Source organism: Anomaloglossus baeobatrachus, chromosome 4 (genome assembly GCF_048569485.1).
Source record: "Anomaloglossus baeobatrachus isolate aAnoBae1 chromosome 4, aAnoBae1.hap1, whole genome shotgun sequence".
Lineage (NCBI taxonomy): Eukaryota > Metazoa > Chordata > Amphibia > Anura > Aromobatidae > Anomaloglossus > Anomaloglossus baeobatrachus.
Genome location: NC_134356.1, coordinates 96986017 through 96999321, shown reverse-complemented (window position 1 = coordinate 96999321; position 13305 = coordinate 96986017).

The window sequence follows — 13305 nt, the reverse complement described above, 5'->3', positions numbered from 1 at the left end:
CCTGTACGTGAGCGGAATGATGAGCTCCTGCTGCCATGTGAGTCATATTGCTGTGCAGCAGGTGGTGAGCAGTGGGACTCAAGACACACAGGAGAGCAAAACAAATGCAACATTACTGACTTTGGGGGCATTATTGCTTAAGATGGGGGTATGTAAGGGTTATTATTTGTATACATCTATTATCATTTCGAAATCCATGCAAATTTAAATTTTTTTTGTTTCTTCTTGGTTGGTATAGTGTGGCAGTGAAAGCCACTGAGATTTGCATACTAACCTGTACTGTATTTATATGCAGAGTCTATAGACTATAGTAAGTGCGTTCAAATTGCCCCTTACAATTTGCTACAGCTGTCCACTAGATTTCCTTTTCTTCCATGGTCCGCGTGATATCACGGGCATGGCTAGCACTGTGGCCAAACTCCTGATAGAGCTAGCAGCCAGCCAAACAGCAACCAGCCAATTAGGAGCACGGTCACATTGCTCTCCCCTTTTCTCCCTAATGCCAGTAAGCCAGATTAAGCGGAAGAAATAAAAATCCAGTGGATGGTTGTCAGGGTAACTTGGGGGAAATTACAGAATCTGTAGACCCTGCATCTATATACAAGTAAATATATATGCCCCCTCCCTGCCCACTTATGAAATAGAAAAGTTAAGTTACTCTTTGAGAATTAACTGATATTCCTCTTTTTTTTTCCCTTTTTTTTCCTTATTGCTTTTGAGATAGAACTAATTTTGAAATCTAGTTTGGTTTCAGTTACAGTATATGAAAATGGTCTGTAAATGCACTTAGTGTAGGTTGAGTTCACAAGGGCATCATATAGTTATATTCAGCTTCTCTGTCCAAAGGAGAGGCTGGACAGAACCAAATAGAATAGTTTGCTTCCCTGTTTGCTTGAACGGGAACAGTAACTTACTGAACTGCTAGTTCTCAAAATATTAGCAAGTTTTTTTTCATACCTGCAGGCCTTTTCCCCCCCCTGTTTTAAAGCAGCCTTAACATTTATAGTACGATCAGTTCAGAAGGCTTGTATCCTTATTCAAGTTATCGGGGAAGCAAAAGTCTGTTTTGTTGTATTCAGCCTCTTATTTTTGACAGAGGAGCTGAATGAAACCCCCTGACCCCCAGCCTTAGCTTTATAAGAAGTGCTTTAAAGAATAGCTAAACTTTCAAACCAGTTTAACTCTATTGGCTTCCCCACCCTCATTATAACTTACCTTAGTCCTGCCAGTTGTGTGCTCCTGGACTGTGGTATCACCCATGGTTCTTGCCATTCACATCCGCTCTGTCTCCCTGACATCCACCCAACATTTTCTCTGGCAAGTGTTTACATGTGTACTTACCCAAGATGGCATCAGCCCCAATCGGAGACTTCCTTTCCTCTGAAATCTGATTAGCAATAAGGAAAGGAAGGCTATGATCACTCCTGGTGCAATCTTGGGTGACTACATACAGTATGTAGTCACCAGCAAGAGGAAATATCTCGTGGACATTGGGGAGACAGAGTGCAATGCAGCGGCCAGGAGCGCTGTACTGCTAAAAGTAAAGTTATAACAACAATAACAACAAGGCCCAAGGAGACAATAGAGGTAAACTTGCTTAAAAGTTTAGCTAGTCTTTACAGAGCGATTGTCTTTACTCATTTGTTATACCTGTAAACAGGAAAAACTACATTTTAACATATATTACAACTTCTGAATTCCCACATAGTTTGTTTGGGTCTACCGTTTTTACAGTGTAGCTCATGTCGTCATAAACTTCCCAACAACTGTCCTTTCTTCTACAATATGAAATGTAATGGTTTCCTTAAACATGCATTATAATGACTCCTAATGTGTACCGTATATCTGATATGATCACTTGAGTGGGGAATTCAGAGATCCGTCACTTTATCGGTAAACCAACACGTGGCTCTATTATAAGATGTGGTCCTTGTTTGTAGATAATTGTAGTACGTTCGCTGCAGTTGGGTCTACATGGTATATTAATGAGCTTAGATGAAATTTGCATAGCACGCTCAAAACCATGTTTTACATCATTAGTGTTGATTGGCCAAAAGATATTGCATCGTTCTTTGTTGTTTTTACATGTCACATTTTGACATGTAGATATTTCTGTTAAACTGGGGATGTCTTTTAAAAACACTTCTACTGTATGGCCAATGTAATCTTCTGCATCCAAACTCATAATTCCACCTAGAAGTGTGTAGCTTGTGTAATTTTCCGGTATCAACTGAGCTCTTTTTCTGTACATGTTTTGATTTGCCCCAAATTCCACAAAATACTTAACAGCACCCAAAAATGGGTTTTCTGAGTTAGTTATGAAGTTTCTGTATGAGTCATAATCAACAAACATGGTTGACAAACTATGCAGCAGTGAGTCAAATGGGCAAGTATTATTGACATTATGCACATTATTATTTATATTAATGGTGTTCAAGAGATTCCCATTGCGCAGGATACCTAAAGGTTTTCGTGTACAAGGATCATCAATTATTTGACATATATTTGGATACGGCGTTAAATATGTTGGTCTCTTCTTGAAAAGTATGTTCAGTGGGGAAAGTAAATCCTTGGACTTCTACGACTTATCACCTTCATTTTGTGCTATGGGAGTATGTGCAATTTTCAGTTGAGAGTTGGTTTTACCCCGCCAACATTCTTCTTGCCTAAGCTCTACCACACTCTGTTCTGTGTTCCTACTTTCAAAAACACTTGTTTCTTTCATAGATTGTTGAAGGGGCAGGAGAGTGTCTGTCAGCTTCTTTATGTGTTCACTAACCACTTCTTTTTCATGACTTTATTCCTGCTGCCCATGTTTGTCTTTGGCAGATTCATCGATGACCTCTTCCTTTTCCAATGTAACTAAACTGTTACTTTCTGTGACATGTACAGCAGCTGCTATTTTTGAGCGCCCACACAGAGCACTCAAATGCAATGCAACAAATTTGTCAACTCGCATTGGAGTTTCAATATGCTGAAGAATGGAGTTCTTCAAAAGGCCAAAATCTCCCTCAACTGATGCAGAAGAGGCTGTTTTATTTGGTGATTGAAAAACTGGTTGCATCACAGATGTCCAAATAGGAAAATACTTCCGAAGGTGAAGTAGTTTATGAGAAAAATCTGGACAGAAGTAAGGGTTTGGCTGTTCCCCCCTGTTCTAGACTTGCAGTATCTGCTTCTTGCACAATGTCATTTAGCCAACCTGACAGTGGCTCACTATAGCTCTTTTCATTTTCATCACTCAGCATTTCAGTCTCCTGACAATTCTCCATATACTCATCAATAATTCTCAAATTCCCAGTCTGTATGCAATGGCAAAGGTATGCCTTTGATGATTTATATTTTGATGTTTCACGATCACTGACGTTACCTGTTGTCTCAGATACACAAAGAATAAAGGTACTGAGAACAAGCTGTTTAAGAATGTCAAATGATTCACACTTCACCAGAAGTCCAAAACATCGTATATAGAACTTCCTCACAAGTTTTGCATTTTTTGGAAAGCACTTCCACCGACATACAGTTTTAATCAGGTGGGCAACATCTCGTATATAGCATTTTGGTTTTTCAATTTTATTGCCAAGTAGGAGGAACAAGCAAGTCCTCAAGTATGTGTTAAGGCTACAGTCATTTAGAGCTCGTGACAATGCACCAAGTAATGCATGAGAAAAGTCGCAGACACATTCTTTAGGCAATGTCTGTACATCCTTTATCCCATTTTTCCAGCCAAAAAGTTATAGTTGGAGTATCTTGAGTTTCACTCAACATTTGAGATACACTCATTTGTGTATTCTCAAAGTTAATAACAATCTTATATAAAAAAATATGAGCAGACAATTTATTTTCTCGTTTTATTTTGAATACCAAACTCCCTGTGGCATCTACTTGAACGCGAGGGAAGCAATGCTTTGAACAATACTTCTTAAAAATATATATTTGTTCCTTTGACCAATAATGAACAAAAAAAACATCATATGAGATAGTATGAATATCTCCTGCATACTTATGAGTACTCTTCATCTGAGACAGTGATAAAACTGGATCTTTCAACTTTGGTGTACCAAACATCCTATCCATAGCTTCTTGTATAGCATCTTGACAAATTCTTAGTGATGGTATGGTTGGTGGTTCCTTTTCTCCAAATGCTATTTCGGAATCAATTGTTTCTCGTCTCCAATTGTAGGGTAAAGTTTTTAACATTTCTTCTCCAAGTTTCCTTCTCTTCTCACCTCTCAACTGATTTTTTTTGGAATGTGGTATGGGTCTTGTGTCAGGTGCTCGAACATGAAGAATTAAAGGGTTTCCCAGATCAGGTTCCTCTTCTGCATAAATATGCACTGCTGCTTTGCACTCTGTACAATGCCCATCTGGAGTTAAGAACTTTCTTGCTTTTTCACCCACACAAACTTTGTTCCTCCTAAAGGAGAAGGCACATGGGAGTCCATGCTGTTTATAAAGAACCTCTGTGATAATAGAAGTCCATGCATGTTTTTTGAGCACCATGCGCCTCTTTTTGCTGTCACCCTCATTATAGAACACAGTTTTGGGCTTGATCTCTAAGTATTGGTTATAAGGGATTAATACATGCCATAGAAATGTTGGTTCTTGTCCCTGTGTGCGCACAAAGCCACCCTCTGAAGAGTGTTCCTCTGGAGAGTTTTCATCAGATGTGCTTGTCAGGCCACAACTCCTTAATTTCTGTATCTTTTGATTAAGGCAAGATGTTATGTTCCATTCGTAAGTACATCTGCAAATCCTACCTATTTTGAAATACATAGTCATGTATCTGTTTGGGTTTAAATATAGCCTGGGAAGTTTCTGATTCTTCCATCAAGGAGCTATATTTCTGCAAGGCGGGGTGAGAACATACTTCCCTCCAGATAGGATCAGAGGCTGACTTTAACTGTCCATTAGCATTGAAAATGCCAGGATGAGATTTTAATGTTTTTTTTAATGTCTTGACTATCAATAGAGGGTTTTCGTGGCATCTAAAAACAAAAATAGGTAAACATTAGAATGGATAAGCTAGTATGTTTTTTTCTTGTCACTAATCAGATATTACAACCTATATGTCTAGTTTCAAATAAACATTACTGCATGTAACATGGAAAGTGATCCTCGCCAATACACCATGGACATCTCAGTGTTTTGGTTGGAATTTCATTGTAATTTGAACTGTCATCAAAAAATAGATTTCGTTTAACAGGTACCGCAACCTTTTTTTTAATTAATTTATGTTGTTTAAATTCTGTCATGCTGTGGCTGCTGGCCACAGCATGACAGTAACGTATGTGTGACAGTGTGGCGTGACATCTGTTCCCCAACGCCACTTGGCACATTTTTCTATTGTGCTCTTATGTGCTTAAGGGCTAGAACACACAAACGAGTTTTGTTGGGCGAATTCGTCCATCAAAATTCATTCTAAATTCGCCTGCAATGCTGCCCTATGGGGCAGCACACACGGACGAATTTAAGCGGGCGTCACACATGGCGATATCATGTTCAATATCGCCGCTATTTGGTCGTAGCGACGATATTGCATGGCAATCGCCGCGTGTGACATCCCGACGCCGACCGTCGCAAGGTTTTGGCAGTTCCAAAACCTTGCGACTGCGAGCGGGGCAAGCCGCCGCATCGCCAGGTGTGACGCGGCGATGCGACGGCAGCAGAGACTCCTCTGAGCTATTCCTATGGAGCGGAAGCTCAGAGGAGTCTCAGCCCCCATTGCGTGACATCACACGCGACTGGCCCGCCTCCATCTCCTCACCGTCGACTTGCAAGGTGTCAGTGTGTGACACCTCGTAGCCGTTGGCGGGCCGATGCACGCAGCCGCGGCATCGCCTGCGATGCTGCGGTCACGTCGCTATGTGTGACGCTCGCTTTAATTCTCATCGGCGCCCGACGAGAATTAAATCAGTTGCATGCAGCTGATTTCTGAGTTCACCCAGCGCTGTGAATCAAAGTGCCGGAAGACTCAGAAACGGTGCCGGCAAAACGCCCGGCATGAGCGTCTGTGTTCGTCCAGCGTACTCGCCGGGTGAGTACGCTGGAAGAACACATACGCTCGTGTGTTCGAGCCCTTAGGTGGGATTTAATTTCCTAACACACAGCTATCTACATCCATTTTCCTGCTGCCATCCATATCTGCATACATTGATCAGCAGATCCATACACACACTCATGCACAGATAAAGATAGGACAATTACATACAGTAGATCAGACCTTCCTGCATAGAAATATGCCATACATAGAAAATCAATACCTACCTTCACATTTAGTTAGTGAACACACTTGTACCAGGATGTGTTTCTCTGCCTGCTCTTATGACTGAAGTGAAAATGAACATCCAAAGAAAAGGTCACACACAGGGGCAAACAGAGGGTGGGATCAAAATCACTCGAAAGTTTATACATTGTGTTTATAAAACTACATGCACATGTAAAAGGAGTAAGTGGGTTTTCAAGCCTTTGCCCCACCTGGTTTTTCCACATGTGGTTTTCAATGTCATCATGCAGTGTTTAGGCCATGTTCACACGTGTCGGATTTGATCTGGATTGCTCTGTCGGATTTTTCAGTCGGATTGTACCGTCACTGCTTTTAAACACAGGACTAACCCATAGGCAGCAATGTTAAAGCAATGTTAAATTGTAAAATCCCTGTGCACACTTGCAAGCGGAATTTTCCGTCCGGAATTGGCCGCTTGGACGGATATTTCATTCCGTTGCATGATCTTGATTTTTTCATATCCGTCGCAAACTCCATTGGGGTCATTGTTAGGTCAAACTGCCACTCTCAAATTCATCCAAAAACGGTCAATTTAAAAAAAATGGGGGCTAACGCGTAGCTAACCCCCCCACCTGAAACCCCCAATATCTCGGGAACGAAAGGAGATCTAACGTTAATTTTTGCTGCTCAAACCGGATCTAACGAATATCTATCAGAATCCATCCAAAAAACGGCCAATTTCAAAAGAGGGGGGGGGGCTAGCTACGGGTTAACCCCCCCCAGAAAAAGATCGTAAATATCTAATTTTGTAGAGGAGATCTAACTTTAGTTTTGGTTGATCAAACCAGATCTAACAAAGATCTAACGAATGGAATCATTTTTTAACCAAATTCTTAATAAGGGGGGGCAAACTCGGGTTTGGTTTAGAACTGTCTGTGTCTTCTGGTTGATAATCCACATCATCTTCCTCCTCAGAAACCTGTTCATCTGTTTGCTGCTGTGTGTCCTCTGATTCATTATCATCCAAGATATAATCCAGAATTTGGCTTGCATCAAATCATCTCCTCATTGTTGTATGGTGTAAACTGAAGATGTACAGTTAGGTCCAGAAATATTTGGACAGTGACACAATTTTCGCGAGTTGGGCTCTGCATGCCACCACATTGGATTTGAAATGAAACCTCTACAACAGAATTCAAGTGCAGATTGTAACGTTTAATTTGAAGGTTTGAACAAAAATATCTGATAGAAATTGTAGGAATTGTACACATTTCTTTACAAACACTCCACATTTTAGGAGGTCAAAAGTAATTGGATAAATAAACCAAACCCAAACAAAATATTTTTATTTTCAATATTTTGTTGCGAATCCTTTGGAGGCAATCACTGCCTTAAGTCTGGAACCCATGGACATCACCAAACGCTGGGTTTCCTCCTTCTTAATGCTTTGCCAGGCCTTTACAGCCGCAGCCTTCAGGTCTTGCTTGTTTGTGGGTCTTTCCGTCTTAAGTCTGGATTTGAGCAAGTGAAATGCATGCTCAATTGGGTTAAGATCTGGTGATTGACTTGGCCATTGCAGAATGTTCCACTTTTTTGCACTCATGAACTCCTGGGTAGCTTTGGCTGTATGCTTGGGGTCATTGTCCATCTGTACTATGAAGCGCCGTCCGATCAACTTTGCGGCATTTGGCTGAATCTGGGCTGAAAGTATATCCCGGTACACTTCAGAATTCATCCGGCTACTCTTGTCTGCTGTTATGTCATCAATAAACACAAGTGACCCAGTGCCATTGAAAGCCATGCATGCCCATGCCATCACGTTGCCTCCACCATGTTTTACAGAGGATGTGGTGTGCCTTGGATCATGTGCCGTTCCCTTTCTTCTCCAAACTTTTTTCTTCCCATCATTCTGGTACAGGTTGATCTTTGTCTCATCTGTCCATAGAATACTTTTCCAGAACTGAGCTGGCTTCATGAGGTGTTTTTCAGCAAATTTAACTCTGGCCTGTCTATTTTTGGAATTGATGAATGGTTTGCATCTAGATGTGAACCCTTTGTATTTACTTTCATGGAGTCTTCTCTTTACTGTTGACTTAGAGACAGATACACCTACTTCACTGAGAGTGTTCTGGACTTCAGTTGATGTTGTGAACGGGTTCTTCTTCACCAAAGAAAGTATGCGGCGATCATCCACCACTGTTGTCATTCGTGGACGCCCAGGCCTTTTTGAGTTCCCAAGCTCACCAGTCAATTCCTTTTTTCTCAGAATGTACCCGACTGTTGATTTTGCTACTCCAAGCATGTCTACTATCTCTCTGATGGATTTTTTCTTTTTTTTCAGCCTCAGGATGTTCTGCTTCACCTCAATTGAGAGTTCCTTAGACCGCATGTTGTCTGGTCACAGCAACAGCTTCCAAATGCAAAACCACACACCTGTAATCAACCCCAGACCTTTTAACTACTTCATTGATTACAGGTTAACGAGGGAGACGCCTTCAGAGTTAATTGCAGCCCTTAGAGTCCCTTGTCCAATTACTTTTGGTCCCTTGAAAAAGAGGAGGCTATGCATTACAGAGCTATGATTCCTAAACCCTTTCTCCGATTTGGATGTGAAAACTCTCATATTGCAGCTGGGAGTGTGCACTTTCAGCCCATATTATATATATAATTGTATTTCTGAACATGTTTTTGTAAACAGCTAAAATAATAAAACTTGTGTCACTGTCCAAATATTTCTGGACCTAACTGTATACTCTGCAAAGTACCAACTGTAAGCTGATTTGGCCATACATGCCTGGACATGTCCTAACTCAAGTTGTTGGAGGTAGAGCTTGCTGTGGGCTGTTGGTTTATATTGTGTTTATGAGTTCAGTTTTGGGACTTATTATTGTTTTTTTACTCTTATATTAGACCTGGGTCGAAATTGACCCCAACAACACAAATGTTATAATTTTAATAAGAGCATTTTACAATTTAGTAATAGTTTTATTTTATTGTATTTTGTTTAAAAATAAGTTCCAGAAAAAGTCAAAAAGTCTTGATGCAATAAACAAATGTATGTAGAATTTGTATGCATTTAAAACCTAAAACTGGTCAGTCACAACCCTAACACTAGCGGAGCCAGCGGTTAGTGCTTAATGGGCGGCCGGCGGAGCCAGCGGTTATTGCCTAATGGGCAGCGTGTGGAGCCAGCAGTTAATACTTAATGGTTTTAAAATATATGGAGGTCTTTTGTAGGAACATGTTGGCTTGTTGGTGACTCTTCATAGTATAAGTATCTAAATATGGACCTAGTTATTCATATATTCTTGTGTAGTACTTAATGGTCAGCCTGCAGAGCACACGATGAGTGCTTAATATTCGGCCCTGCAGAGCACATGGAGAGTGCTTAATAGTCAGCCTGCGGAGCCAGCAGTTAGTGCTTAATGTTCAGCCTATAGAGCCAGCGGTTAGTGTTTAATGTTCAGCCTGCAGAGCACGCAGTTAGTGTTTAATCTTCAGCCTGCGTAGCACTAAGTTAGTGCTTAATGTTTGTTGCGGTAGAGCAACGACTACACGTATGGCTCATTTCACAAGTTTTCTGATACCTGTTATGTTTGTTGCGGAGCTCCGAAGAGATGGCTTAATGTTCGTCCTGCAGAGCCAGTTGGTAGCGCTTAATGTTTGGCCTGTGGAGCACTAAGTTAGTGTTTAATGGGCGGCCCAGGAAGCCTACGGAGCCGGCAGTTAGTGTTTACTGTTTGGCCTAGAAAGACCAAGTAGCCTTTGGTAAGTGCTTAAAGTTCGGCCTGCGGAGCCAGTGGTTAGTGCTTAATGGTCGGCCTAGGAAGCCTGAGAAGCCTGTGCAGTGGTGAGTGGTTATTGGTCGGTCTACGGAGCCTCAAGGAGATGGTTTGATGTTCTGCCTGCGGAGCCAGTGGAGCCCGCGGTGAATGCTTAATGCCTGGCCTGGTGCAAAGAAAAATGACAGAAAATATTTGCATTTGAAGGTTTTTATTTTAATGTTCTGCCTGAGGAGACCCAGAAAGCTGGGTACATGTTTTGCCTTCAGAGCCCCAGGGGAATAGCTAAAGGTATTCTCTGAGGAGAACCAGATAGCTGGGTAAATGTTTGACCTGCTGAGCCAGTGGAGCCTGCGGTGAATGCTTAGTGGTGGCCAGAGGCAGTTCTTAATGCCAGGTCTGGTGCAAAGAAACATTTCTTGATGACCGTCTGTCTGGTTCTCCTAATAGGTAGACGACTAATTTTTGTAAGGAGCGATGACCTATTATTTTGTGATACCTCAGTGTTGGCTTTCCCGCTGCATACCTGATCATTCTCAGATTCTCTTGATGACCGATTCGTACTTCTCTCATGCTCTCCTGAACGAACCACCAGTTCACAGGCCTGACACATGTCTTCAATCCTATTTACCTGGTAAACAGCTTCCGCCATCTCATTTGAGTGTGCTATAAGTAACGGGCAATTAGACACTTCTCCGGGTCAGAGTATCACGGCAGAATCCATGTCTCACATACTCGTCGTACCATTTAGCTTGTCACGACAGGCAGGTTGTAGCTGTGAAGCAAGACAGGGCAGAAAAAGTACATATTTTCTGCATTTGTTTAAAAATTGGCTTCTTGAGAAGCTTATTTTATGTGGTATTGCCTGAAGTTGCTCGATGCGCATCGTATATGCTGACCGCTAACCATTACGAAGAATGCTTTTTCTGTTTCACAGCTCCTGGTGAAGTATGACCTGATTGTTTCGGCATATACTTTAAACAACTGAAAAATATGAAAGCAATTAAACGCCTTGCACAAGACAGAATAGGTCAAACGAGGTTTGCAAACCCTTAAATTTGTTGCCTTACCGATTCATCTTGCTCTGAGAGCACGAATGCGGCTACTTGTTTCGAAGAGATTTTATGCTCCTTAACGCCAATGACAATCTAGCAACGTCCGCGGTGGATGTATTCCGTCCTCACGTTCCACTATGCAATCCAAGGGTTAGAGGAACATGTAAAAAGAAATTGAGCTTCAGCACCGGACCGCACACTTCTGGGCTCTACTTACTGTCATTTTCTGTACAACGCACGATCTCTGTAAGTGCTGCAATATTAAGAGTGCCTGGAGATAACGGCTCACTTCTAAGTCAGCTGAAACCACGCTCTGTCTTTCAATTCCACGTTTTCGATTAAGAAATGATGGTTTTGCCACCACCAGTAGTTGGTGGCATTTTTGGGGTGATTTCGAAGGCCGCAAAAGTGCGTCATACCTCTTGCTAACCATTTTTTGGCTCGTCCCCTTGTATAATACCTTTTGAAGTTCACTTGTAGAGTTCATTAAGAGCTCACAGGCACGATAAAGTTGAAGCTACTCTATGCTTAAGTTTTGTAAACAAAAATGCATGGCTAATTATGTATACACTGAGGAAAACAGTTCAAAGGTTTCCACAGGAAACGTGCCTACTTCGATAAACATTGTAAACAAAGAGGACAAGAAGAAAAATGGCACAAGGGTTGAATGCAAAAAATATCAAATTTTATTAACACCGATATTAAAATTGTATAAATATCAGAATAGTCATAAGATTTGCATATTCAAGTAAGACAAAAGGGCTGGAGTCACAAGGCTGCAAGTGGATACAAGACTTAGTATAGAACACAATTGACATTAAAACAATCCAAGCCGCCACTCAAGAAAACGGGGGGGCCCGTAGGGATTAGTGAGGATGGTAATGAAAAATTATATGTCAAAAATATGGGCCCAAGAAGAACCCCTAAAGCCCAGCAGGTAAGAAATGACATAAAGCCCCTCCACAGCTGAATATGAGTCGCAGCACAATAACTAATCAATAGCTGAAGAGATATACCAGGATAATGGACAATAGAAAGAAAAAAGTATTAGTGCGAAGAAGAGTAAAGTCAGGTGTACCAGTGGCAGTCCATAACTAAGAATGGGTAAGGAAAATTACAATCCAGATGCATAAACCTGTGTATAACAGGGAATGCCAAAGGAAAAATAATAAACAAAAATAAGTACTTCTGGATGGTAAGGACTGGCAGTGGTGTACCTGAGCACCAGAGAGAAATGGAAGGTGAAAAAATAGTCGTGAGCAGAGAGGTGCAAATAGTATACAGAGTTTGCAGGAACTAGTCGTGGAGCTGAGAGAGGGGACACTGATGGTAAATAGTATTGTAAAAAGTAATCATGGAGCCGAGAGGTACCGTGAGCATGTAGTTCAATTATGACCGAACCTAGGAAAGAAAGGTGGAGAGCAAAGCACAGCTCCTGAGCTAAGAAGTGTAGGCTGAGCAAAGGGAAGAAGGAAAGGAGAGGCAGTAAATGTGCCAGCCAAAGAGAATGCAGCGCAATATAATGCGTTGCTGGCACAAATGAATAAAATTGCAAGTATTCCTGGTGGGGTAGTAGAGCGTGGCGGCGGATAGGCGGTCTATGCTTAAGTTTGTTGTGTTCATTTGATACGTGGAAATTCTTTGTAAGTTTTTAAGCATTGCCAGTGTTGTTGCCTTTGAGAGCGGCAAGCTACACAGCTGGGTAAAAAAAGCCTTTGTGTTGCCGGGTCTTTGGAAGTACTCAAGGTTAACAGCTCTGGGGTTCACGTAGTAAAGTAATCGGGCGATATTTGAGACCTCTGCTTTACACATCGGTACCTGGAGGGTACTCTTCAGATACATAGATCAGCTGGATACTTAATAGTAATAGTCACCCACAGTCAGAAGATAACCCAGCAGAAAATGGGTATAGGAGAGGACACTAATACAGAAAAATACTCCTAAAACGTAGCTTTTAATAGTGAACTTAAAAGACCATCGGTCATATAAAACATGACTATAAAAAACAGTCATATGTCACTTGGGTCACAAAGCTCAAACATGCCCAGTGACATATGAGGCACAGATAATACAAATTCCCAGAGGCTGTGACCCTCTATAATTGTACTCCACAGTATCCTTAGTGGGGAACCGCCCCTAAAGAAAAAACTGGGATTTTAATCAATGGGAAAAGGTGAAAACAGTTTTAACCTCAGAAGTAAGAAAAATACTGAGAGGCTACATGTACAGTCATGGCCAAAAG